We start from the raw sequence: 26784 nt of genomic DNA, 5'->3' as shown, positions 1-26784 counted from the left end.
TCTACTCATGAGATAAAGCACTGAAGTTGCTTATAGTAGATCCGTATCGGAATTCTTTCATCAACTGTACCAGGTCTTGTGAGGAAAAGCTGAAGTGTTCTACAATCTCTTCAGTGGGAGTAACTATATATAGGATTTCTTCCCCATCTCCAAACTAAAATTTTAAGATTATTCAAGATCAGTAAAATTTAATGTATTCTCTCAATGCAATTCAGATGTTTCAGGGAGAACTTTATTATTAGAGTCTGGTTTTTATAGCGCAAACAGATAGCTTGTAATCTTTCTCAGTTGACATATTTGAAATTATATAGCTCAAATGATTTAATTCTTTTTAGACACAATAGTACTTTAAATTCCAAACTAGAGCAAAAAATTTAGCAAATCAAAACTTAGCTCTGTTCATGCCTGCAATAAAACAAATCTGCCATTCCATAAATGCATCTGAAAGTACTAACCACCTTATAAAGTGTAGTCAGAGATCTCCTTGCATATATCGTTGCAGTTAGGAAGAAGATATGGTCTTTTGCCCCAACTGTTGGATTCAAGCCTATTTTTAATGTGATGAAGGAGCCAGGTGAAACCTGTTGATTCTCTCTTTCGGTGCTTTTTTTTGTAAAAAAAAAAAAAAAAAAGGTGCTGGAACTCACACATGTCATACAACCCGCCTTGCCTACCCTACAAGGTTCCATCCAAAAAAGGTGCTGGAACTCCATTCTGGCTGTTCTATGAGGAAAAAAAACCCTGCTTCTCTTTTAATGCCCAAGTGATGCTGCTATTGCTTTACTTGTTTAATCACTGATTTTCTTGGTAGCTTGTTTCGTGTTTCATCTTCTGTTTTAAACACATGTTTCATAGATGTAATTTTATACCGATTTTTATACCTCTTTCCATTCTACTGCTATTTCTTTCTTTTTTTAGAAGATTTATATGGCTGTCTATATTGTGAGACACAACTCCTGACTGCAATTTGTTTCAGCTAAAAAGATGAAGTCAAGCTCTCCCAAATTAATAGATTGGAATAATACTGTCCATCATAAACTCATCATATTTGCTGGGCTAAAACCAATTGACTGATAATAATGAACTGTAATTTAGGACAAAGACCTTTTTATTTCACTTCTTGGCTCTTGCCGAGCAGCATTCAAACCTATTCAACAGTGGCAGATGCTCCGGGCCAGATTAAACCAAACAAATCCTCAACTACCTTGATTGTAAAACAAAAGGAAGCAACAGTGTTATCAAATAAAAATGTTGGACACCAAGTTTAAATCAGTTTTAAATGCAAATGTAAAATCCATGTTGACTAAGAAACATACTCCTTATAAAAAAATGTTCTCAAACCATAGAACAAGAAAGGCTCAGACATAAAAGAAACAATGCATTAGACAGATAGTTTCTAAATTTAAACCTGTGGTATGAAGCGTATATTTTATTCTCACTTCTGAAAATTATTTTACTGACAGCTTATACAAGCACCACAGCATGCATATGAAATTACAACCTGTGCACTTGTTCGTATCATTCTTTTTTCACCTTGTCTTCTACATTTGAATGACTATGCTGCGTAACACAAAAGAAACAGTCCAGTGCTGTTCTGAAAAATAATCTAGTGGGTGACATCAGCTGAAATCTAAGAAATTCAGCTCCTTATTTTAAGTTCCGGTTGGAGGGGGGGGGGAATAGTTAGAAGTAGCCCAGTCAAGGAAGAAGAAAATACATATTCAATAGCCTTTCTTTCAGAGAACAGATTAGCATAAGAAACAATATATGAAAACTTGCTACAGCAAGTTCTGGGTAAAAAAAAGCTGTTTTCCCCATATCTAGGTGTCAGATTAGCGTTACTGTAAAACAAATAGGAAAAAGTGTTGTTAACATCACGGAAGACACCCACCCCGATGGTTTGGGGTCAAGAAGAGCCTGTTGATATCACTAGCATCTATCACTGCTGGCACTTCTTTGCTGACAAAAACCAAATCGTAGGGAAATAAAACAGGAAACAAGGATGCCGATAAAGGGTAGCTCAGGGTTGCGGATGTTTCATTAGCCAAACTAGATAACATCATCAGTGCTGATAAGGTTACAGTTTGGGTATTGAAACATCTGCAAGAAAACAACCAAGCTCAGAGAGAACCTCAAACAAGGATGCATCTCATACGACACAATTTTGGCTATTCCAAAATACATCTCCACATTTCTTCTATGATATGGCATAGAATGATATATACCCCATTATTTTGTGTTTGCATGATAATTGTCATCCTTCTTAGTAAGTGAGCTTCAAAGAAATATGGAGACAAAAATGCTCAAATCTCTCCTTTACATTTCTCAATGGAATAAATAGTTATGGGATCCTGAATCCAGACATTTTCCCATCATGTTGTTCCAACAAAACGCTGTTTCACCACTGCATGTCTTATTACGAAAGCAGATGTGCATATTAACTTTGTCTCCAAAAGGATAAAGAGCATGTCGCCTAGGGCAGGGCTTTTCAACCTTTTCACCCATTGTACCACTTTTAGGATATGGCAACATCCGAGTACCACCAGTCGCCTAGCAAGATGTCAAAAACTTGATGACCAAAAAAAAGTGATAAAGTACTGGTAGTCCTTGACTTACAACAGTTCGCTTAGTGACTGTTCGAAGTTACAATGGCACTGAAAAAAGTGCCCCCCAAGCCACAGTCGAGCAAGACAGCGCCCGGTGGCACTCTTCCTCCTGGTCCAAGGTTTTCATTGTTGTGAGCATTTCTGTCGAGGATTGGCAGCGGGGGTGGGGTGGGGTGGGTGTTTGGTTTTTATTCCCCCCATCTACTGGGTAGTTGCAGCAGGTTTTGGTCACTTCACATGACTCTGGGAAACTGTGACCATCATAAATATGAACCAGTTGCCAAGCATCTGAATGTAAATCACAAGACCCTGGAGATGCTGCAACATTCCAGCTGATCGGCGCTTCTTCTGGGCTCAGCAGAAGCACCAGGATCAGTGCCGAGCTCCAGCTGGAGCCTGGCGCTGATCCTGGCGCTTCCACTGAGCCCTTACAGCCCCAAAGAAGTGCCAATCAACTGGAAAGTGGCACTGATCCTGGCGCTTCTGCTGAGCCCTGACAGCCCTGCAGCTCCAGCCATCTCTCGCTCAGGCTTGTGTGGTGCTGCCACCGGTTCAGCTCATTCCCCTCCCCCACGACCACTTTTCTAGGGTGGTCACGTACCGCCTGCCAGGTGCCAATGTACCACAGGTGGTACCCGTACCACTGATTGAAAAGCCCTGGCCTACAGTTTGAGTGGCTTCTCCTTCCACAGGCCTGATGAATAGGGTCCCAAGCTTTTGGCAAAGCCATAAAGGACTGAAAAAATTTCCATGCATGGCCATCATCATCATGCCTGAAGTAGCTCCCATAAGGCAACTGGAAATAATCTCCACGGAGGCCAATTTGTTGTCAAGAGATACAGAGTACTGTGCATTTAGAATTGGGAATGATGCTGTACCTTGGAATAACCTGAGCGTGTATGTGGATTTTGCCTCATCCAGAAGGAATTCTCAAGAGGACTTTCTTCTTCTTACTAATTCTTAAAATCTTAGAGATGTTGTCACCCTTTTTTTCAGGCATGTAGTAAATTTAGCAAATGAGCTTTTTAAAAGGGATCCAGATTGGAGGGCAGAGAGTCTAGTTTCAGCACCTAATTTGGGGGGAGGGGGAGAATCAACAAGTCTGCACCTCCCAGCTTTTTTGTTTTGTTTATTGAAGAAATGTGGGTTTCCAGGGGGAGGGAGGGGGTTAAACAAGGGAAAGGTTTTGGAAAACTCATTCTGCAGCTGCTGCCTTTCCATGCAAGCGGCTGGTTTCCCCAAAGCTCCAAAAGCAGTTGTCATTTCCACAATCCACAAGGGATTGTTGGAGTGCTGAAATAGCAGCTGCTTCCAGAAGGCATGGAGAGCAGGCCCAAGCATTGTGGGGTCCCAGTGGGACAGGATGGGGGAGGGAGAGGTGGGGGGAACTGCAGTGTTCCTGTAGTTGGTCATAAGGGCAAATGACCATAGAAGCACTGCAGCCACCATAACTTTGAAAGAGGGTTACATGTAGCTTTTGGGAGGCCTGTTGTAACCTCAAATGGCCATTAAGTGATCAGTTGTATCTTGAGAACTATCTGTAAAAGAAACTGGGTTCTCATACTTTCTTCTGCTTTTCAGGTGACTAAAAGCTTAATATGCTAACATTGATATAATATTGATAGTGCTTCTCCTAATTCGGAGAATAAATAAATCAATCTCATAGGAAACAAATGAGATCAAACTTTTTTTAAAAAATAAAATAAAATACTGTATCCTTTTTGCCTGTAAGCAATAGAGTGCAGACATTCAATATGAAAGACAATAATTTCAGAACTGTCCAGATCATAGTAATACAACAGATTAATACAAAATGCTTAAGAAAGAAGAAAATCCCAAAGAAAATGCAGTATTTTGATCAGACCACAAGGTGATGCTGATCTGCTTGAAAGAAGAAACCCTCTGCCCAGGGGGGAGCTTTCAAAATTTCACAGACAAGAATATTCTTTAAAAAAGAATCAACATTTCACAAAAATAGCCTGAATAGTCATTGACTTATGACCAGTCACTTAGCGACCGCTCAAAGTTCGGAAAGATCTACCTGGGGGGTATTTACAACCTGAATTCAGTCATGTGGTCATTTGATGGCACTTTGGGTGTTTGGCAAACAGGCTGCATTTACAGCCATTCACAGCCTCCCACATTCGTGTGATTGTATTTTACAATGGTTTTGCTGAAAACCAGCATTTATTTATGGTTTTTGGCAAAACCACGCCCTAGTGAATCATTGGTTTGCTGAACGACCAGATTCACTTAACAACTGTGGTGATTCACTTAATGACTGTCACAAAAATATCATAAAATCATGGATAGGCTCCCTTATCGTCATAACTTTATGAATAATTGAAACATGGAACACCTAGTTCCATAACAGCTACATGGAGGGAAAGGAAATGAAATTTAGCATGTCACAGACATTTGAAATCAAAACCTTAGTATAAATTACCAATATTAATTTGAAGCTTCTCTCTCTAACAAAGAAAAAAAAAGCTGTCTCTCAGCTACGACCACAGGGATTGCGCATTTGAGTGCAGTTTGCCAGTGTATAAATGAGTAACGGATGTTTTGTCCACAAAAATAGACTTTTACATAATTTGAATCTGACAAAGATTAGTCTTATGAAACAGAACACAGTACTTGGCCCCACTGCTTCCCGAGGAAGCAAGGATGTCACTCCTGTGCCAAGAATACTCCATTAATTCAAATAAAAAAAGGAACTGAAGGTACACACTTGGTTATTGGATTTGGGCCACAAAAATTATGCATCCAAACTTCCAGTGAGTTCTTCTCCACAAGTTGGCCTACAACATTTGCTATAATGCTCTCACTGATTGTAAGACACTTGAGCATTTGCCAATAATAGCTAATGTGTTAATAAGATGCTTATTTGTGTATGCTCCAGAAAAAAAGCTTTGGATCAACTCAAAGTGTGTGTCCACACATTCATGACATGACTTCTACAAAATATAGCCCCAATTTTGAGTGAGCCACAAAACACTTTAAAGCATGTTGCTCCCATACAAAATTGAATAGATATAAAATGAATGAGGAATGGAAATGTACATCTTCCAATAAAGTTCTGGACAATCCGAACCACACTATAAAACTTTCCAGTGAAAAGGACATGTCATTGTCTATGGCTGAATTTACTGTTGCATTACAGATGCAGAAGCAGTTCCTTAGAAAACAGCGTGAAATCCACCCAAATGCAGGCTGATGTTGCATTCTCTCCTGCACCCACCTTGCAAGTGGGACAGAAAAGAAGTGTGGGATTTGCCAGGCTCATTTAACTTGCTCAGTGGATAAGACTTTACTTTTTCTCTTGCAAGAGAAAAGTTAGCAGTCCATTCTCCACGCCAACACCAGTACAATAAAGTTTAACCTGCTCTCCCAGAGTTAGAACATCACAAGTCATTATCATAATGCACTGAAAAAAAAATTCCTGTGCTCATGGTCATTAACCCGCATCCAGCTTTGCATTCTCTTACCGTTTAAACACTAGGGAAGACTCTATCCATCACTCTGTGCAATAATGTGGTTTACTGAACTTCAGTTTAAAGCAGTGCAAATCCAGCCAATTATGTTTTAATCAAATTGTGATTAAAAAGTGACTTAGCATGATTCTGAATTCAGTAGAGAAGGCAAAGGAAAAAAAAGTGAATTAAGGAAATGATTTGAAACTCTAGAAAAAACAGCTCAAATGTTTAGATAAAGAACTCCTTCTCAGATTCTGCACCACTAAATGGCGGATAATAATTTGTTGAGAACCTTTAGAATCCCATGACCCAAAATCATTTCACTGAAGGTCCTGGTTAAATTTTTTTATTACACAGGTCTTGGAGTGGGTAGGAAAAATTATATATAGCATATCCATTTATAATTTTTCATGAAGGCTAGCTAACTATTGACTAAATACATTTTAACTCAAATCAATTATTTGATCTCCCCCCCCCCATAGCTGGGTACCCACCCACACACACACACACAGTTACACTAGTAGTGATGTCTTATAGTAATCCACAACCAGATAATTCCATATTTTTTTTTTGTTCCATTCAATCATGTCCAATTCTTGGAGACTGCCAGGACAAGTCCCTGCAGTTTCTTGGCAAGGTTTTTCAGAAGTAGTTTGCCCTTTTCTCCTTCCTAGACAGTGACTAGTCCAAGGTCACTCAGCTGGCTTTGTGCCTAAGGCGGGATTAAAATAGGTTCCCAGTTTCTAGCCTGATTCCTTAACTACTACATCAAAATAACTTTTAAAAATCTTTATTAAAACCAATAAAAATGTTCAAAGCTGTCAAGTTGTCAATTTTTTTTATCATGCCAGAAATCAGAAGGACTTTTCTAGCAACATTTCCGATTAATGTATGTTAATAAAAGCCATAAGCTTTCATGAGCTGCAGCTCATTTCAGCATTAAATCATTTGAGTTTACCTAAGCCTTTTAATAATCTTTGTTTGCCTGAAAAGGGGCGTCTTACCTGAACGCCTTTTCTCAGCATGATGAATGGAGAATCCACAAATGGGTTAAATGTGCTCTCCTGCCCAATTAGACCAAATCAGCCAAGTTGCCACGCCCAGCTGGGCTGGGTCACGCCCGTTTCGAAAAGGGTGAAGCAAATGACTGTATGACATGCTGGCTCCCAGACTCCTGACACTGGACCTGACTGCGGACAAGGGATGGGGGTGGATTCTCCATTCATCATGCTGAGAAAAGGCGTTCAGGTAAGACAATGCCCCTTCTCCAGCATGAAGAATGGAGAATCCACCAAAGCCCTCTAGTCCCTATGGGTGGGAAGCAGGCTGGGCCTGTGTCGATGCCACCGGCACTACCTGCTGTAGCACCCTTCGGCCAAAAGAGGCCTCCGCAGAAGCAAACTTATTGAGTTTGTAATGCCACACAAAAGGGGAAGGCGAGGACCACGTCGCTGCCCTGCAAATATCATGTATGGATGCCTGTGTAGCCCATGCAGCAGATGTAGTGGCACTACGGGTGGAGTGTGCTGTCAGATGACTTGGAACTGGCAAGGAACGTGTCTGATATGCCTCTGCGATACAGGCCTTGATCCACCTGCCAATGGTAGTAGAAGAGACCCTTTGGCCCTTAGAGGCAGGTTGGAATGAAACAAAGAGGGTTTCTGATTTGCGAAAGGCAGCTGTCCACTTGATGTAATAACGCAATGCCCTGCGGACATCCAGAGTATGCCATTGCCATTCCAAGTCATGAGACGGGTTTGGACAAAAGTCCGGTAACACAATTTCTTGTGACCTGTGAAACATAAGTGTTAACTTTTGGAATGAAAGATGGGTCCAGCCGCAGAACCACTCTATTTTGATGAAAGACGCATAAGTCCTCCCTGACAGAAAGAGCTGCCAGTTCCGAGATATGTCTAGCCAAGGTAACCACAACCCAAAAGGCCACCTTGAGAGACAATGAGCGTAGGTTGCAGGTAATGATGGGCTCAAAGGGTGCCCCGGTAACAGCCTGCAGGACTGTCCCTGTAGCCGGAGTGGTCAAAGGATCAGTCCAGCGCTATCGGAAAGAGCTGGGAGGTGTTCCCCAGTGCCAGGCCTGGTCCTGACTGAAAAGAGGGGTGGCGGCCATATGGGAAAAACGTTGACTCGACTTTTTGGAGAGGTGATAGAGTACTCTCTGTTTCTCCCTATTCTCTACTAAGTATGGAGTGAGGACCTTTCCGAAGAGACGCCCTCCTTGGTAAGGGGTGGCGGCCCCTCGCCATTTATGTTTGGTATCAGCTCTCCAATTCCTAAGCCAAAATAAACAACATGCGGTGACGTTGGAGGCTATGTTATGGGCCGAAAATCTGGCCACTTGAAGAGACACATCTGCCATATATTCCAAGGCTGCCTTTAACTTAGTTACATCCTGGTGGACCCTTACCTCCTCTGGGGAAATTCTAGTTTGGAGTTCATGGAGCCAGATCAGAGAGATCCTGGCGAAGAATGAAGTTGTGGTGGATGCTCTTATTGCCCAAGCCGAAGCCTGGTGTGTCCTGCAGAGGGAAACCTCGGATTTCTTGTCCTCGGCCTTCAATGCCTTTGCCATGTCCCCTGGTATCTTGGAATCAGAAAACAAAGGAGTTAAGGATTCATCAACTCTGGGCAAGTCCAACGCCTCATTCAGGCTCGGGTCCATATCTATCAGTTTACAGTCGATCCCGTTGAGGGTGGAAAAGGTATCTGGAGATCCCCATTGACCCTGTACTGATTTCAAGAACATCGGAGGACAGGGAATCTGCTGGTGTTTGATGACCGGTTTGGAAAACAACGGGCTGGTGTCCTGGCCAGACACCTGCTCAGGTGCAGAGGGCTGCTCAGGACCGATCTTACCGGTAACGCAGGCCTTGCAGAGCAGAGATGGGAAAAACGTAGGATTGAACAAACCTATAAGTGGAGGAACCTCCGAGGAAGGGTCCTCATTGTCCGACCACTGACCTTCCATGTGGCCATACTCTGCAGAATCAGAAACCTCGCTCCCACATGAGTGTGGAGGCGAGTCCGAGTGTGGGTAGTGATAATCCCTGGATCGTGAGAGATCTGGAGATGCCAGGGAGGCCATTGGGACAAGTGGCGCCTGTGAGTGCGCTGAGGACACCATTGCTTGAGCGACCGCCTGGGAGATCATGGCCTGTAGCTGGTCAGTAAAGGATGGCTGCTCTATAGGTCGAAGCCCCGCTGCAGTGGGTGTAAATGTCGCCGACGGGGTAGTTGGCCCGTTAGGGATGTTCTATCCTTAGACCCTAGCAGCATAGCAGGCAGTTCAAAGGTTACCTCAGGAGCCAGATTGGATTTTCGTGATCTCGCTTCCTCTTCAAAGAGGAAAAGATGGTCCTGACCGAGAATGCGGGAGGAACCCTGGGCAGCGGTCTGTTCTGGAGACCATGTAGGGAATGAAGGTACGATATGTAAGCCGCCTGATGTTGGTTCAAAAGAAGGCGGGAGTGAGCTGATGTCTGCTCCGCCGCCAGTTTCTGAGCCCATGAAAATTGCCTCTCCAAGGCACGATGTCTGCGGCCGGCCTGCTTCTCGGCTGCCTTGGAGGCTCCTTTGTCTAGATTGGCCTTGGTTTTGGCCTTGATTTTCGCAGCAGCCTTCTGATTGGAGGACTTACGCTTCGTGAGTCCACCTGAGGTGGAAGCCTGTGGCTCGATGTTATCTGCCATTCTAATTCAGGACTTTTTCAGCAGAAGGCCAAAGTGTCCTGGTCTGCAAGAGATGTGGCTACGGCCCACTAATGTGGGACTGGCCTACACGCGGATCTGTGAAGTCCTGGCCCACCAGCAAGCTCGGAGTCACACTTAGCGATGGGTGTCACACTTAGTGATGGATGTCATGCGTCACAAATAGCAATGACCAGAGCAGTGAGGGGCTACTGTCAAAGCTAAGATTACCTTTAGTGACGGGATCCCACGTACCTCACTTAGTGGCAGCTCCCACAGCACCAGCTGTTCCACTAGATGCAGACAGTGGCAACAGGCTATATTAACAAGAGCTCAATGATCAAGTTAATAAATGATAAAGGTAGCTGAGATCTCTCTTTCTCTTCTTGTTAAGGAATTCAAGATGGATTTTTATTCCTGCCTCCTTGCTGGGAAATGCGGCCAAATCCTCGGCCTGCTAGCTCCAGCCAGTTTCCAAAATGGCGGCCGCAACAGATGTAATGACCCAAAATTTAAATTGTAGGAACACAGAAAATAATTGAGATCCTTTATAATGTAGTGAAATGTTTTGTGCATTTTCTGCTCCCTTCCCAGGCTTCCCTTGAGAATAGCCAGAGAAGGGGAATCACAGAAGCTTATAATGTTGCAATGCCTTAGGAGTGGCTGCTGGCCGTGTGGTGCTCCAAAATGGCGGCCGCGGCAATCACAGAGCGATCCAGGAGACGAAGGCTGCCTATGTGATCTCTCTGTCTCTTAATGAAAGCCTCTGTCCTGGGTGAGGAATGTCAAATTTACACAAGCCCAGAACTTAAGGGAGAACTTTTATAAAATGTTTTACAGATGGCACCTTGATCCACAAAAAATGTCTCGTATGTATCCTGACTTACAGCCTAAATGTTGGAGATGTGGATGTTTGGATGCTACTTACTATCATATCTGGTGTTCGTGTAAAAATATAAAAGCCTTTTGGATTAAGATATGGTGGAATATTCAAAGAATTTTTAGAAGGAGGGTAAAATTTACCCCACAATTGTTTTTGTTAGGTATTGTTACTGATTGTGATACCAAAGAGATTACATTGATGTTAAATTTAATTACAGCTGCAAGGTTGTTAGTAGGGCAATGTTGGAAGAAGGAATCTTTTCCTACTTTGCAAGAATGGTTTCTTAAAGTTTCTTATTTGGCGGAAATGGCAAAGATTTCGGCTTTCTTGAAGGATCAATTGCAAGAGAAGTATGTTGCGGTATGGAAAAAATGGATAGATTTTATACAACATAAGTTGGATATAAAAATATTATTTAGTTTTTTAATAACTTATATTTAAAATTTAATATTTTTTATCTTTCTTCTTTTTTCCTTTTCTTTATTTTTTTCTTTTCTAAACATTTATTTTTTGTATTTATGTTTTTTATATACACACTATTGTTAATTATCTTATAATTTTCTTAAGTAATGTATTTAGATTTATTTATGGTTTATATCTTTTTAAAGATTTTTTGAAGAAACTTTAATTAAGCCTGTATTCAGCTCTGGGAAGGTCGGGGGAGGGAATGGGAGGGTTGGGGAGGTTTGGGGGAAAATTGTTTTGTTTTTGTAAAATTTTAAAAAAAATTCAATAAAAAAAAAAGAAAGCCTCTGTCCTTTCCCTGTAGAAGGAAACAGCCAAAAATGAAGAGAAGTAGATCGCCACATGGCACTCAAAATGGCAACTGCAAAGATCAGCTGGAAAAGTTCTAGGAGCTGCTTAGAGCAGCGAAAAGCTCTGGGAAGGTTTTTTTTTCCTCCAATCTGGGACAGCGCTGATCCCAGTGCTGATCAGGTGGGAGGGAATGGAAGAATCCACAAAGGTAGAAAATAGTGCATACAACCTGCTATCTGAATATTTTATCTGGGAGCCAGTCTACCACGTCCGTCTGGGCTGAGACCAAATCGAAACTGGGACATGACCCAGCCCAGCTGGGTATGGCAACTTGGCTGATTTGGTCTAATTAGGCAGGAGAGCACATTTAACCCATTCGTGAATTCTCCATTCTTTATGCTGGAGAAAGTGCTACAAGAATCCTCCTTATTTTGGCTACCATAGTTTAACCCAAATCTCCTCCTATAATATCATCATGCTAGGTGATAGACACAAAAAGCAGGAAACAGCATTAGAAGTATGAAATAAATGCATTTCCTTTAATATCTTAATTACAAGAAGGAATGGAAGGAATCTCTTACAGTCATTTAGATAAATAACTTAATAGAGATAAGCCAGCTACTTGGTGGATGATGGGTAACTGTGTGACCCTCCCCTTAATTGGATGAGCATGAAAAACTTAAGGCATGATTCTGCATTACTTCCCCCAAGGCTCTGACTCATGGGTCTTGGAAATACAATATGGACAAACCGTTAATCTCTTTATTTAATTTGCTTCAGATCTGAGACAAGCATGAGTATCACAAATTAAATTATTCACCAATACTACACTTTTCATTATGCCCAAGAAAGGAGATATAGATTCTCCCATCACCCAGATCCCCATTGTTTAACATGGTTTTGAAAGTTTACTGGCAGGGTATCTACAGGGAAGCAATGAAAAGAAAGTCAAGATGGTAACTACAACCCTGCAACTGAAGCCTCACCCCCTTTTAAGGTATTATGAGAGACACAAAAAAGGCTGGAGCTTCAATCACATGGTTGGAGCCACCATCTTGTCTTTTTTGACCCTCTTCTTGTGAATAAAAAACTCCCATTTTTACAACACTGTAATCTCTTAATTCAGGGTACCCTTGCTTATTGATAAATGTTACCATGTAAGTCAGTGTTATTACCAATAATGCTAGAGCTGTAAACTTTTATAATCACTTCTTGATCATACAATCAGCATTTTCAAAATATTATCCCAATATTGCAAGATAAAATCCTGTCCTCCTACAATGGTATACACTACTAAGTTGGCTGGTAGAAGTACTAAGATAATTACTCATTCAATGAAATCAGAATAACAGAATAATAAGAGTTGGAAAGGACCTTGCAGTCTTCTAGTAGCCCAATCCTCTGTTATCTATCATGTTCTCAACCTTTCTAATGCCGTGACCCCATAATACAGTTCCCCATGTTGTGGTGACCCCCAACCACTTATACATCACTGGGTGCCAGGGGCATGGCCAAAGAAAAGGGGAAAAAAATGGCGGACAGCCTTGTTTGGCGACCCCCGTGAAATGGTCGTTCGACCCCAAATGGGGTCCCGACCCACAGGTTGAGAACCACTGTGTTAGACAAATGGCTGTCCAATCTCTTCTTAAAAGCCTCCAGTGTTGGATTACCCACAACTTCTGAAGGCAAGTTGTTCCATTGGTTGATTGTTCTTACTGTCAGGAAATTTTTCCTTTGCTCTAGGTCAGCGGTTCTCAACCTTTGTGTGACGGCGACCCCCGTCACACGGACGCGGCGCGCATGCGCGGCGGCGCCCCCTGTGCACGGTGTGCATGTGTGGCGTCGCCCCCGTGTGCGGCGCGCATGCACGGGGCTGCCCCTGTGCACGGCGCGCATGCACGGGGCCGCCCCCGTGCGCGGCGCACATGCACGGCGCTGCCCCCTGAGGGGGAAAAATGGCGGATCGCGTTGTTTGGCGACCCCCGTAAAATGGTCGTTCGACCCCAAATGGGGTCGCGACCCACAGGCTGAGAACCGCTGCTCTAGGTTGTTTCTTTCTTTGTTCAGTTTCCATCTATTACTTCTTATCCTGCCTTCTGGTGTTTTGGAATGAACTTTGGTATGAACTCAGTAGTGGGAACTCAGTCCCACTACAGAATGGTTTATTTTAAGCAAGATTTGTTAAACAAGAAATAGTGACCTAATTCACACATAATGCCAAGTCACAAACCATTATACCAGAAACCCTATTTCAGTGGTGGCGAACCTATGGCATGTGTGCCAGGGGTGGCACTCAGAGCCCTCTCTGTGGGAACACGTGCCGTTGCCCCAGCCTCACCTCCCCCCATAACCCCCTCCTCACCAGCAGCCCCCTGGAGGAGAGTCGCCCCTGAGTGTGGCCCACACAGAGCAGCACAGCCAAGGACATGGCAGCCAGGCAATGTAGACAAGACTCTGCCCTCACACCCCATCCAGTACAGTTGATGCTGTGTGGTGCGGGTAGAGGGCATGGCCGCCATGGCACTGCTGGGCTGCCTGGGCGATCTGCGGCAAGTCCTGGAAGCAGTGAGTGGCCCTGCGGATAGGTGGGATGGGGGATGGGGCAGGGCAGGGGCGGGGCAGGGGATGGAGTGGGGGCAGGGCCAGTTTGGGGGCACTTGGTCTCTAAAAGGTTCGCCATCATTGCCCTATTTATAGATCTATCAAAACACATAATTAACAGCCCTACATTGTCACATGACAGTACTCCCTTCATTGCAAAGCCATTGACCAACTCTTAGACCAGTGGTTCTCAACCTGTGGGTCGGGACCCCATTTGGGGTCGAACGACCATTTCACAGGGGTCGCCAAACAATGTAGTCCGCCATTTTTTCCCCCTTTTCCTTAGCTGTGCTACTCCCTTTTATTCTATTGGCTTTTGAAAGCCAATAGAATAGACTCTCTTGAATAGAGTCTAATTCTATTGGCTTTCAAAAGCCAATAGGAATTGTCCAGGCTGTCTCTGCCCTGCTGAGCCCGCCAAAAGTCCCATTCTGCAAACGGTGCTGCACCAGTTGAGTAGTCCTCGACTTACGACCGGTTGGGGGTCGTGGCATTAAAAAGGTTGAGAACCACTGTCCTAGACAAACTAGGACCATCCCTTTATCCACCAAAAATCAAGAGTCAGCTACAATGCAACAATCACAGGAAAAGAACAACACCCTGTGAACAATCCACCATGTCTCATACAATAGTTATCAATGTACCGACCATGCAGGAATCAACCACCAACACACAATAAGGCAAAAACATCAGTCAGCCCAAAAAAAATCATCTACAATGAGGCATCCATCATTGCAATGGCATCTGCCCATCCAAATATGTGCAAAGCAGGCAGGACAGAAGGATGGCTAACCAACTAAACTAACTCTCTGAAGTTCCTGTAGTGATGATGTTAATAAATAATGAAAGTCTGCAACCCCAAAATCAAAAACCGAGAACTCCAACAATGCAGAAGTTTTTAACAAAATATAAACGTTCCTTGACTCAAGTTCAATTCTTGATGTCCAACTGGACAGTCCGTATAAGGTTTTTGGGACAAGTCCAGAAATGTATTGTCATTGCTTTCTTCTTAGATATTTTTTTAAAAATTCCCAATCTAGTTTAGCTTTCTGGGATTTCCGGGCGGTCTTCCATCCAAGTACTAAACAGGTCCAAAATCCTGCTTAGTCTTCTGGAGATCAACCAAAATTGGCTAGAAGAACGGAGTGTTAACATATTATTATGCTAACTTAAGGGAAACAGAAAATTGTATTTTCCACTTCCACAGGAAATCGTTCTAGACAATGTTTAAACTCTTACATACAAAAAACACTGTACCTTGACTCTGAAATATAATGAATTAAATAGTCATTAATCAACCTGCATCCCAGGGAGTTTTACTTAATCTTAACACATCATTGAAAAACTAAGCCATGTACTAAACATTCCCCCTCCTGTCCAATTTTAATGGCACTCCGTGGCAGCCCCATATATAGATATCCTGCTAAATTACAGTTTAACCTGACATAAATAAACTGCAATGCAGATTCAGGCTTGCATGTGCCCCCACACCTCCTCTCACAATGCTACAAATAAACAAAGCAGTTGTTTCACGTTGTTGTTTTTTTTTAAAAAAAAACAACCTAATGAATCAGCCATCGGAAAAGTAAGCAAGCAAGTGATAGGGTATCTCACTCTCTGAAAATAATAATAATAATAAATGACCCATCCCAAACAGCTGCAACTCCAATTAGTGACAAATGGCAGGCTTGGAAAAGGGGATGAAGCAGGAAAAAAGGAGGGCTCAATTGAGTACCCAGTGCTGCTGAGTCAATGGCCTAAGTAAGACGAGGAACTGTTAGCCAGCTTCTTAGTCACCATACCCTGGTGGTTTGGGAGGAGGGAGGAGGGAGGAGGAGAAGGAGGGAGGGGAAAGGGGGGAGGAGAAGGAGAAGGAGAAGGAAGAGGAGAAGAAGGGAGGAGGAAGGAGGGAGGAGGGAGGAGGAGAAGGAGGGAGGGGGAGAGGGGAGGAGAAGAAGGAAGAAGAGAAGGGAGGAGGGGGGAGGGAGGGAGGAGGGAGAGGAGAGGAGGAGGAGAAGGAAGAGGAGAAGGGAGGAGGAAGGAGGGAGGAGGGAGGAGGAGAAGGAGGGAGGGGGAGGGGGGAGGAGGAGAAGGAAGAGGAGAAGGGAGGAGGGGGGAGGGAGGGAGGAGGGAGGAGGAGGGAGGGGAGAGGAGGAGGAGGGAGGGGAGAGGAGGAGGAGGGAGGGGAGAGGAGGAGGAGAAGGAAGAGTAGAAGAAGGGAGGAGGGAAAGAAATAAAGTCTTGTGAAACGTAGCTGTTAAAACTATTGGGACAGAGGACTCTTACCAGGATTAGATTTATTCATTTTATAAGATTTGCAAATAACCCCAATAATAAAGGAAGTTAATTCAAGAATTTGGAAGTTAATTCAAGAATTTCTTCTAACAAGCCACGCAAGGGCAGAAAATATCCAGTGTGCCCGCTCTGATTTGTTTATGGTGCTCATTGCAAATGTTGGACTGGAATTCATGACGCCTCTTGTTGTAAATTCAGATTCCTTCATTACCGACATTAGCATTTGACCAATCTGCCATTCAAATTATATGCCACTCATCTCACTACTGAGCAACTCTTACAACATGATAAAACAATAATATCTCAGCTGAACCCACCTCACAGGATTGTTGTAAGAAAAAAGGAGGAAGAATATCTATATATATGCCTCCTTGAGTTACTTATAAAAGTAATAAAGGCAGGATAAAAATCTAATAAAATATTAAAACAATAAATGCAGCATTAGAAAGAACAGAAAATGAGCTAAAATAGAGGCCAGTATATAAGAGGGTGGAGGTGGAATTTTCTACTTGCCTCTGTGTGTATACAGATATATTTATTTGCTTATTTTTCTCCTGCCTTTATTATTTTTACATAGCTCAAGATGGCAAACATATCCAAAATATCTTCCTCCTTTTATTTTCCACACAACAGCAACCTGTGAGATGGTTTGGGCTGAGAGACAGAGCAACTAACCCAAGTCACCTAGCAGGCTTTCATAGCTAAGGCAAGACTCACAGTCGCTTGCTTTCTAGCCTAGTGCCTTAACCACTAGATCAAACTGGCATATACTATACCAGTGATGGCGAACCTTTTAGACCAAGTGCCCAAAATCCAGCCCCTCCGCCCCCGCTCTGCCCTCAGCCTGGCCCCACCCACCTGCAGGGCCACCCGCTGCCTCCAAGGCCTGCCGCAGATTGCCGAGGTGGCCCTGCAGCACAATGGTGGCCATGCCTTCCGCCTGCACCCCGCAGCATCATCTGCGCACGGTGGGGCACAAGGGCAGAGTCTTGTTCCTGCTGCCCAGTTGCTATGTCCTTGGCTGCGCTGCTCCACGTTGGCTGTGCTTGGGGGCGACTCTCCTCCAGGGGGCTGCTAGTGAGGAGGGGACCACGGGGTAGGTGGGTCTGGGGCAACGGCGTGAGTGCCCACAGAGAGGGCTCTGAGTGCCACCTCTGGCACATGTGCCATAGGTTCGCCACTACTGTGCTATACATATGTATATGCCTCTAAAGGCTATGATCTGCAGCTATGCAGCATATCATGGGAGCTCTTTGTAGTGACTGGGACAAATTACTATCACTACTATGCAAATCAAAACTGCCTTTAAAAAGTCTAACTGTCAGCCAGGTGAATGGGCTGGCTGTACATTTATCGTGGAAAGCCAAGTAATATGAACCATAGCTTTCATCTGTAAATTCACCCTGGCTACCATCTACACTTAGCAGTGCAAGCATACTTTTGTCCATAAATGGCCTGTTTTAGGAAAAAAGCTGGCTCAATAAATGATAACTTCTGGTCCTCCAGATTTTGCTGGAGTATAGTATCCCTTACTATTGGCCACAATTGACTGAGCACCTGAGAATTCTCTATTGTCATTATCTGGAGAGCAACAGGTTTTCTACCTGTATTTGCTTGTTTAAAGTTTAATGTTATCATCATGACTAAGAACACGAGTCTATCAGATTCCTGCAGAACATGTCACTTATTTAGCCACATCTAATGCTAAAGCCTTTTAACTATCTGTAAGTAAAACCTACAGCGCCTTTTTAAAAATACTTTTTACAACTATCACAATGACTAGAAAAGTACAGAGGTTACTTGCTCTGGAACATTAAATTGCTGTTACATCCACAAGAGTTGTATTTACAAAATACCCAAAGTTAACCCTAGAACAGTGGTAGCGAACCTATGGCACACGTGCCAGAGGTGGCACTCGGAGCCCTCTCTGTGGGCACATGTGCCGTTGCCCCAACCCCGCCTCTGCCCACAGCCCCCTAATCACCAGCAGCCCCCCTGGAGGAGAGTCGCCCGGGCGCGGCCTGCACGAAGCAGCGCAGCTAAGGACATAGCCGGGCAGCAAGAACAAGACTCTGCCCTCGTGCCCCATAGTGTGCAGATGATGCTGCAGGGTGTGGGCGGAGGGTGTGGCTTCCATGGCGCTGCAGGGCTGCCTGGGTTATCTGCTGTGGCAGGCCATGGAGACAGTGTGTAGCCCTGCGGGTGAGCAGGGCAGGGGTGGGCGGGGCCAGAGCAGGCAGGGCGGGAGGTGGAGCGGGGGCAGGGGCGGTTTTGGGGCACTCGGTCTCTAAAAGGTTCACCATCACTGTCCTAGAACACTTAGAAATATAAAGATAAATGTAAAAAAATTACATTTGCAATCGCTATAGGATAGCCAAATATCATCAGGTCTTTCAGGGTTTATTAAAACACCGCACTGAAAAAAAAAACCCTCAGACGTTGGCTGAGAAAAAAAACCTTCAACTTCACTTGAAAAACTATCTCTATATAAAGAAAGTTTATAACAGAAGCAGAGAAGCAACTTTTCAGTAACGTTATTTATATTTCCAAGATTTTTAAATTTTAGTAAGGAAATACATTCTGTAGTTTACATTAACAGCTTTAAAACATACAAACATATTTTTATTAATGAACTCCACCCAGCAACTGGAGAGTTTTAAAAACTGAAATAAATCTGTTTTATGTAACTCTGTTCAAGAACAGTGTAATTATACAATTGAATATTGGGTAATATATCCTTTTCTGGCAACGACAATCACCAGTTAATAGAAATAATGCCCTAATCTACAAACTATTTAGAAGTAAGAGTAGCAAGTTATTAGAGCTACAAATTTCTATACCCACTTAACTAGAAATAAGCCCCACTGAATTTAATGGGATTTTCTCCCGCCTACATACAGTATGTATCAGATTACAGTGTAAATCTTTTGATCCTCTGAAGTAACTAATATCTCCTTCCCTGGCAAATTTCTTTTTATAAATTAATATTGTGGAGTCACCTTTCTGGTAAATTTAGAAAACCATATCAGCTTCCCATCTTTATTATTAAACCTGGTTATCTCTTACTTCCTGTGCCTTGTCTGCTCCCTCTGTGTGAACTGCAGAATATTTTGAACTTGGAATATTTTTTCCCCAAGTTTGATTCTACTTTCCAGGCATGTATAGTGCAGCTGTGTGCAGCTAGATAGGTAAATGAATGTCAGCGCAGAGAATGAGAGTGGAGCACTGACTGAAAATAGACTGTGATTGTAAGGAAGTCAGTGGGAATTGAAATAAAGGGTTAATTTTTCCAGCATGTCAGCCTGCTCTGTTCCAAAACATTCCATTCCATTCCTTCCAATTTTCCATTCCAACCCACCAACAGTCAGCATTCCATTGCCAATAAGCATACTCAGTCATAACTGGGCTTTTGGAAAGTTTCCCTTATATTTTTCTTCCTAAATATTTTTGTCCTTCTGCATACCTTAGTGATCCTCCCACATATTGATACCTCTCTTTTTTTCATGGTAATCTCGTTCTGAACAGAGATATTTGGAAGAGGAAGGTTTATTTCATTTAATTGTCAAATTTATATAACTGCCCATCTCACAAAACAAGTGATTTGGGTCGCCTTCAGTGCTTAAACAAGAACTAGATTAACAAGAAATTAAAATCTCCCACTATCTTGATTTTTTCCCCCAATTAAACAGATTTCCTGATAAGACTCACAAGGAAGACAGAGAAGCCTTTGTCGTTCTCTTGCCCCGGGTTTGCTTTCACAAATTACTTCAGCACTCTGTCAAGCAAGCAGAATAAAGCCATTGAAGAACTTTTCCATAAAACATACTAAAAAAAAAAGGCTCAAGATTAACAGAGTTAACAACTACTAGATCAAAAGATAAGTGCCAAAAGTAGCTTTAATTCCAGACAAACAGTCAAACATTAATTTGAGTCATTGAAAAACTAAGTTCCAGCAGAAAACTGCATTTCCTCAACTTTAAACACACACACACACACACACACACACAGAGTCTTCTACATACATTGTTCTAATCTACAAAAATCATTTAATATATTTGGTTTGAAACTGCTGCGACAGAAAATAAAATGGGAATGATAAAGTTATATATATATATATATATATATATATATATATATATATTTAGACAATATATTATTTCTGTCCTTTGTTCTTTCTGTTTCAAGATATGAAAAATATAAGTGTTGGGATGGTTCACATGAGGAAAAAGACTTCAATATATAAGTGTAATTAACTTTAAGAAAAATTTAACAGGTAAAAATGTTTTCTTTTGAATATTGTGGGGAAAATAAATTTAAATGAGAACTCTAAAAACAGGATCTGTGATAAGGTGACCTAGATGATTAATTAGAAAAGAAGCTTAATAATGAGGTGGAGGATATTCATAGATATTTAATTGTTATCTTCTAAAATTATCAAGAAATGTACTAATTTAAGGTTGATAAAAGAGAATATTATTGGAAGAAGCGAAAATCAAGGAAAGCTACTATGTGGAATATGGAACTATAGAAACTAACTGTTATTATTTGTAAATATAAACCCAGACAACACCCTGTTTACCAAATATTGATGGTGATATGTAAAAAAAAACCCAGTAAAACATATTTTTTTTAAAAAAATGGAAATGATAAAGGCTTATAAATGCAGTTCTGATAGGGAGAAAACTCACTCTCCATCACTGATAATTTTTTATATGTCACCATCCTTATAATACAACCATTTATTTTCAGAAAACCACTAAATAACCTCAAGTATAATTTAAAATCCACAAACTAAGGTTTCTTTCACAAGTAATTTACTGTCCTTGTATGATCAAGGACACACGAAATCTTCAGCATCAAATGATTGTGGCTTGTCAGCTAAGCAATCACTGCAAAATATATAAAGGCCTTTTAAATGGGCCTAAGGGCTGGGTTAACCGATATAAGGGAATGAATGAATGAGCAGAAATTCTGGTTTATTCCTAGAACAGATTTTTTTTAAAAGTAAAATATATTATTATAATAAAATATATATTAAATACTGTATTCAGAGAGGGCTATTTCAGAATTGTGTTACTTGTGTTTAATCCCTAGTAGAGGTGCTGACATTATTGCCATTATGTTAATTAAGCTTATTAGTTCAACTGCTAAATCTGCTCTTAGCCAATGTACCACAGAACAACAAAATACGTTTTATGAAACCCTTGGCTGTGATAAAGTCTACGGTTTACGTGTGCGTAAGTCCCATTATGCCCTCCTGATCTAATTGTGCATAACTGTATGCCGAGTTGTGCTGGATCTTGTGGGAGAGGTAGTGACAGGAAAATGACTACAAACAAAGAAATGCATTATGATTAAGCATTACTTTACTGAAAGCACAAATGCTGCCAGAAAGCATCGAGAGAATAACTTAGTGCACCTACTACACTTCTCAGGGGTGTTTCCTTTTCACTCATTCCTCCACCCAACCTTTCATCGGCTTCTTTGAGAGATGAGTTACAGGCATCAAACAAAGCTAGATGAAAATGAAAAACAGGACCATAATGACGGCTCTTCAGAAAGCATGGGGTAAGGGAGGCGTGTTTGTCTGATAGGGAGAAATAAGAGAAATAGCTCTTCAGTACAGCTCAGCTCTACTTGCAAATCTCAATGCAACTCAAAAGCAGAAATCTAATTATTTAGTGTTTATGGAATATTAATTCCATTTCCCAATAACTGTTCTGAATGTACATAGCAAATACTTTAAGATACAAGTATCTTAATATTAATTAATACAATACTGCCTGTCCAAAACAACAGCTAGAAGTCTGATTCCCCCTACATGCAATTCATTTCTCTCTGCAAACCAAGTATGGGAACCAACTACAAGTTATTCTCCAATTGTGCAAAAGCCTAAGCCAACTGCAGGTTTTCAAATGTGGAAAAATAAAGATTAAAATCAAGAAATAATAAAAAAGTGATACAATACCCAATTCACTAATAGCAGATGCAAAAAAAATATTTTTAAGAATCCTACATTGCACCCAAGATGTAACAAGTTACATATAAATGAGTTTCCAGACAAATTCTCTGAAGTATCAGGAGCAAAAGCACTTCCTCCAATGTTGCTCCTTTATTTGTCTCAGCTTTTCACTTTTCTAAAGCTGAAGATATATAACTTTACTAGTGATATTGTTGGGCAGTGGGTGTGCAGAGACTGATCTTCTGGAAACAGTTATCTATTGCATACCACAAAAGCTTACATTTTAAAATTAGTTTCTGGTAGGCCAACTTCCAGCCCTTCCTTTTCTCTGCAGAAATCTCTCCCTCATAAAAGCTTCTCAAGAGGATTCGAAGGCCTCCACTACTCAAACTGTGAAAATTGCTGTTGATTCTAAGTCATTTTTTCTTCCTTTCATCATGGGAAAGTCTTATACTGTTTGAGGTATGGAGCAACAACACTCTTGAGACTTTTGGAGCACAGAAAGTTTCAGAGTAATGGAATATATAGAAACATTTATCTATGAATATCCTTACATTCCTCAGTCATAGGTCTCAAGCCAATCTATTTCATTTTAGATTAATTATCTTCTGCAACCTCTACAAAGACTGATATTACAAGATTTCTCAGTCCCAATTCATGTAGATGGAGCATTGGCTTACCTGAATGCCTCTTCTCAGCATGATGATGAAGAATCCACCATTGGGTTATTTCAGTTCTCCTGCCCAATCAGACTAAGTTGTCAAAGTTGCCACACCCGTCCTTTCCCGGTACCTCCCAGTTTCAACGACGGCGGAGCCAATGACGATAGTCCGACGTGATGACTCCCAAGCAAAGGAAAAAGAAGCAACCCCCTGACACGTGACCTAACTGACCTCTAGAGGGGTGGGCATGGATTCTTCATAATCATGCTGAGAAGAGGCGTTCAGGTAAGCCAACGCTCCTTCTCCAGCATGATGGATGAAGAATCCACCAATGGGACTTACCAAAACCCCCACTGTCCCTATGGGAGTGAGTCAGTGGGGACCTGTGTCCCTTGTCCTGGCACTACCTGTTGCAGTATTCGTCGACCACAGGAAGCCTCAGCAGATACAAATTTGTCCAGTCGGTAATGCCTAATAAAAGGGGAAGGCGAAGACCATGTCGCCGCCCTACTTATATCCTCTATAGATGCTTGTGCTGCCCACGCTGCAGATGTGGCAGCACTGCAAGTGGAATGTGCCATCACATGACTTGGAACTGGCAGGGAAAGCGACACATATACCCCAGCTATGCACGCCCTGATCCACCTGCCTATGGTAGAGGCAGATACTTTCTGCCCCATGGAAGAAGGTTGAAATGAGACAAACAGGGCTTCTGATTTACGAAAGGCCGCCGTGCACTTGATGTAACAGCGCAAGGCCCTGCGTATGTCCAATGTGTGCCATTGCCGTTCCAGGTCATATGACGGGCGGGGACAAAAGTTTGGGAGAATAACCTCCTGTGTCCTATGAAACACTGTGTTTATCTTAGGGATAAAGGAAGGATCCAACCTGAGAACCACCCTGTCCTCGTGAAATGTGCACAGGTCTTTCCTGATAGACAAAGCGGCCAGCTCCAAAATGCATCTGGTGGAGATAATGGCAATCAGGAAAGCGACCTTGAGTGACAAGGATCACAAAGAACAGGTTCTAATGGGTTCAAAGGGTGAGGCAGTTAGGCCCTGCAGAACCCGTGGTAGCTTCCAGGAGGGATACCTGTGGACCACGGGCGGTCTGCTATTCGTAATTCCTTTGAGAAAGGAGCGGACAATGGGGTGCTGAGACAAGGATTTTGATGTGTCCCAGGAGAGCACCATGGAAAGAGCTGCTACCTGCCTTCGAATGGTGTTGGGTGACAACCCCTTATTGATGCCCTCCAACAAGAGTCTAAGACCTTTGGGATGGTCACTTTGGAGAGACTCAAGTGGTTCTTGTCACACCAGTGACAGAAGGTCTGCCAAGTGTGATCGTAAATGCGGTTGGTCGCTGGTCTCCTGGCAGCCTGAATCATGTCAATCACTCCTGACGAGTATGACTCGAGTCAGGGTACGGTGTTCAAGCGCCAGTCTGCCAATTGGAGCCATTGGGGGTCTGGATGTTGTAGAGCCCTCTGTGTTAAAAGTATGTGATTGTCGGGAATCCGCCACAGAGAAGTTGTGGAAAGGCTCATTAGGTCTGTGAACCACGGTCGTCTCGACCAGTGAGGTGCAATAAATATTAGCTCTGCCTGTTCCTCTAAGATCTTCCTGACAACTGCTGGAAGCAGAGAGAGAGGAAGAAAGGTGTACAAGAGGACCTGTGACCATGGGCTACGTACTGCGTCCGTCTCCTCTGTCCCCCGAGAGGGGAAGCATGAAAAGAATCTGAGAAGTTGAGCGTTCTCCGGTGAGGTAAACAGGTCTACAATCAGATGGCCAAACCTGTCTGTGATCTCCTTGAAGAGATCCGGGTGCAACTGCCATTCTGAATGGTCTACTATTGACCTGCTGAGGAAGTCCGCCTGCCAGTTCGTCTCTCCCGAAATATGCTCGGCCCTGATGGAAAACAGGTTGGTCTCTGCCCAGGAGCCCAACACCCGAGCCTCTGTCATGAGGGACCTGGAATGAGTGCCCCCTTGCCAGTTCACGTGAGCCTTTGCAGCTACATTGTCCGTGAGGACCAGCACATGTTGCCTCCCAATCTCGATGCGGAAGTGTTGGAGAGCCAGATGGATCGCCATGAGCTCCAACCAATTGATGTTGTGCTTCAGGTCCAACCACGACCATTGACCCTGAGCCATCTGGGATTGGAGGTGCACACCGCAGCTGAAGAGACTTGTGTCCGTAGTCAGAAGAATTCAGTGAGGCTCTTTGAAGAGAGTCCCCTTGCGCATGGCTGAGAATGTCCACCAGTCGAGGGAGCGAAGGACCTGACGGGGAACCCTTACCAGTTGGTTGGATGAACTGGTGCATAGTCTCTGGAATGGGAGTAGAACCACTGGAGGGTCCGGGCATGTAATCTGGCCCAAGGCATTATCGCTATGCAAGATATTAATTTCACCAGTAGCTGGGAAAGCAGAGCTACTGTCACTACCTGCTCCCTGCAGACCCTGAGAACCAGGTCTCGGATGCTGTTTCGATAGTCCTCTGACAAGAACACATGACAAGAATCTGTGTCTATTACCGTGCCCAGGTGTAAGAGACAGGTTGAAGGGAACGTCTGGCTTTTCTGAAAATTTATCGAGAACCCGTGGTCCTGAAGAGTTCTGATCGTAAGGGCCAGATCCGAGTGGGCAGTTGGGATGGAGGTTGATTGGATCAGGATGTTGTCCAATCTGGACACGTACCGGGGCCAATCTTAAGTGTGCTGCCAGAACCGCCAGGATCTTGGTGAAGATCCTGGGAGCAGAGAAGAGACCGAATAGTAGGGCCCTGTATTGGAAGTAGCGGTTGAGATGATAGAACTGCAGAAATTGGTGATGATCCAGGAGGATGGGGATGTGTAGATATGCCTCTGTGAGATCGACTGAGGTCATGAAATCCCCTCACTTGACGCTGCCCAAGATGGAATGGAGCGTCTACATCTTGAACTTCTGATACTGGAGATGGTAGTTCAGGACCTTGAGGTCGGGGATTGCCCTCCATCCCCTTGAGGATTTTGGGACAACAAACAGGATGAAGTAATATCCCTTTCCTACCTGGTCCACTGGGACCTCCTCTATGGCCCTGATGCTTAATAAATGTCGAATGGCGTCTGTCATGAGACCCCTTTTTATTGGGTTTCTCAAGGTTGGACAAGAGACAAAATGATCTATGGGTCTGGTTATGAACTCCAGGGACAGACCCTCCTTTCTGGTCTGTAGTACCTAGGAGTCTGTGGTTGTGTTTTCCCATTGGCGGATGAAGAGAGCGAGTCCGCTGCCAATGGGAGGGGTCCCATTGGAGCTCCCATTGGAGCAATGGAAGGGACGACCTCCTCTGCCTCAAAAGGAAGACTTATTCTGGGTCTGGTGTCGGGGCCAGTCCCTTTAATTTGTTCTGTCAAATGGATGATCTGCCTTGGGAGCAGAGGGATGGTACGTTTGTCCAGCCTCTGCTGTTGCACCAGTCCGAAAGGACTGATGGCGGCCATAAGGAAAGAACAGCCTGTTTGCTCTCTTAGCCAAATGAGAGATAACCTTCTGTTTCTGTTTGTTCTCCACCAGGTAGGGTGTTAATGCCTCCCCAAATAGTCAGCCTCCCTTAAATGGAGCCGTGGCCACATGCCATTTGTGTTTACTCTCGGCCCTCTAGTTCTTAAGCCAAAGCAGTCTCCGTGCGGCTATGCTGGAAGCCATTGCTCAGGCCAAGTGCCTGGCAGCATATAAGGACACATCTGCCATGTACTCCGAGGTCGCTATCAGTTTGGTCAGGTCTTGGTGGACTCTGACCTCCTCTGGGGGGATCCTCTCCTGAAGCTGTCTAAGCCAAACGAGGGAAATTCTC

The 26784-nt window shown here is 43.3% G+C and overlaps 1 protein-coding gene across 7 annotated transcripts in view; it reads right to left on the bottom strand.

Moving 5' to 3' along the window:
- EHBP1 (EH domain binding protein 1) overlaps window positions 1-26784 on the bottom strand; it is a 305392-nt gene that overhangs the window by 262091 nt on the left and 16517 nt on the right. Inside the window, exon 3 of one of the 7 annotated variants that reach the window (XM_039342996.1) lies at window positions 20030-20096. The exons of the other annotated variants lie outside the window; for them this stretch is intronic. The gene's annotated coding sequence lies outside the window, so the exon portion shown is untranslated. The remainder of the gene's footprint in view (window positions 1-20029; window positions 20097-26784) is intronic. 7 annotated transcript variants of the gene reach the window in all.

Source organism: Crotalus tigris, unplaced genomic scaffold (genome assembly GCF_016545835.1).
Source record: "Crotalus tigris isolate CLP2741 ecotype Arizona unplaced genomic scaffold, ASM1654583v1 scf7180000017831.1706817, whole genome shotgun sequence".
Taxonomy (NCBI): Eukaryota; Metazoa; Chordata; class Lepidosauria; order Squamata; family Viperidae; genus Crotalus; species Crotalus tigris.
The sequence above is the reverse complement of the archived record's forward strand: the minus strand, read 5'-3'. Positions and strand labels throughout refer to the sequence as shown.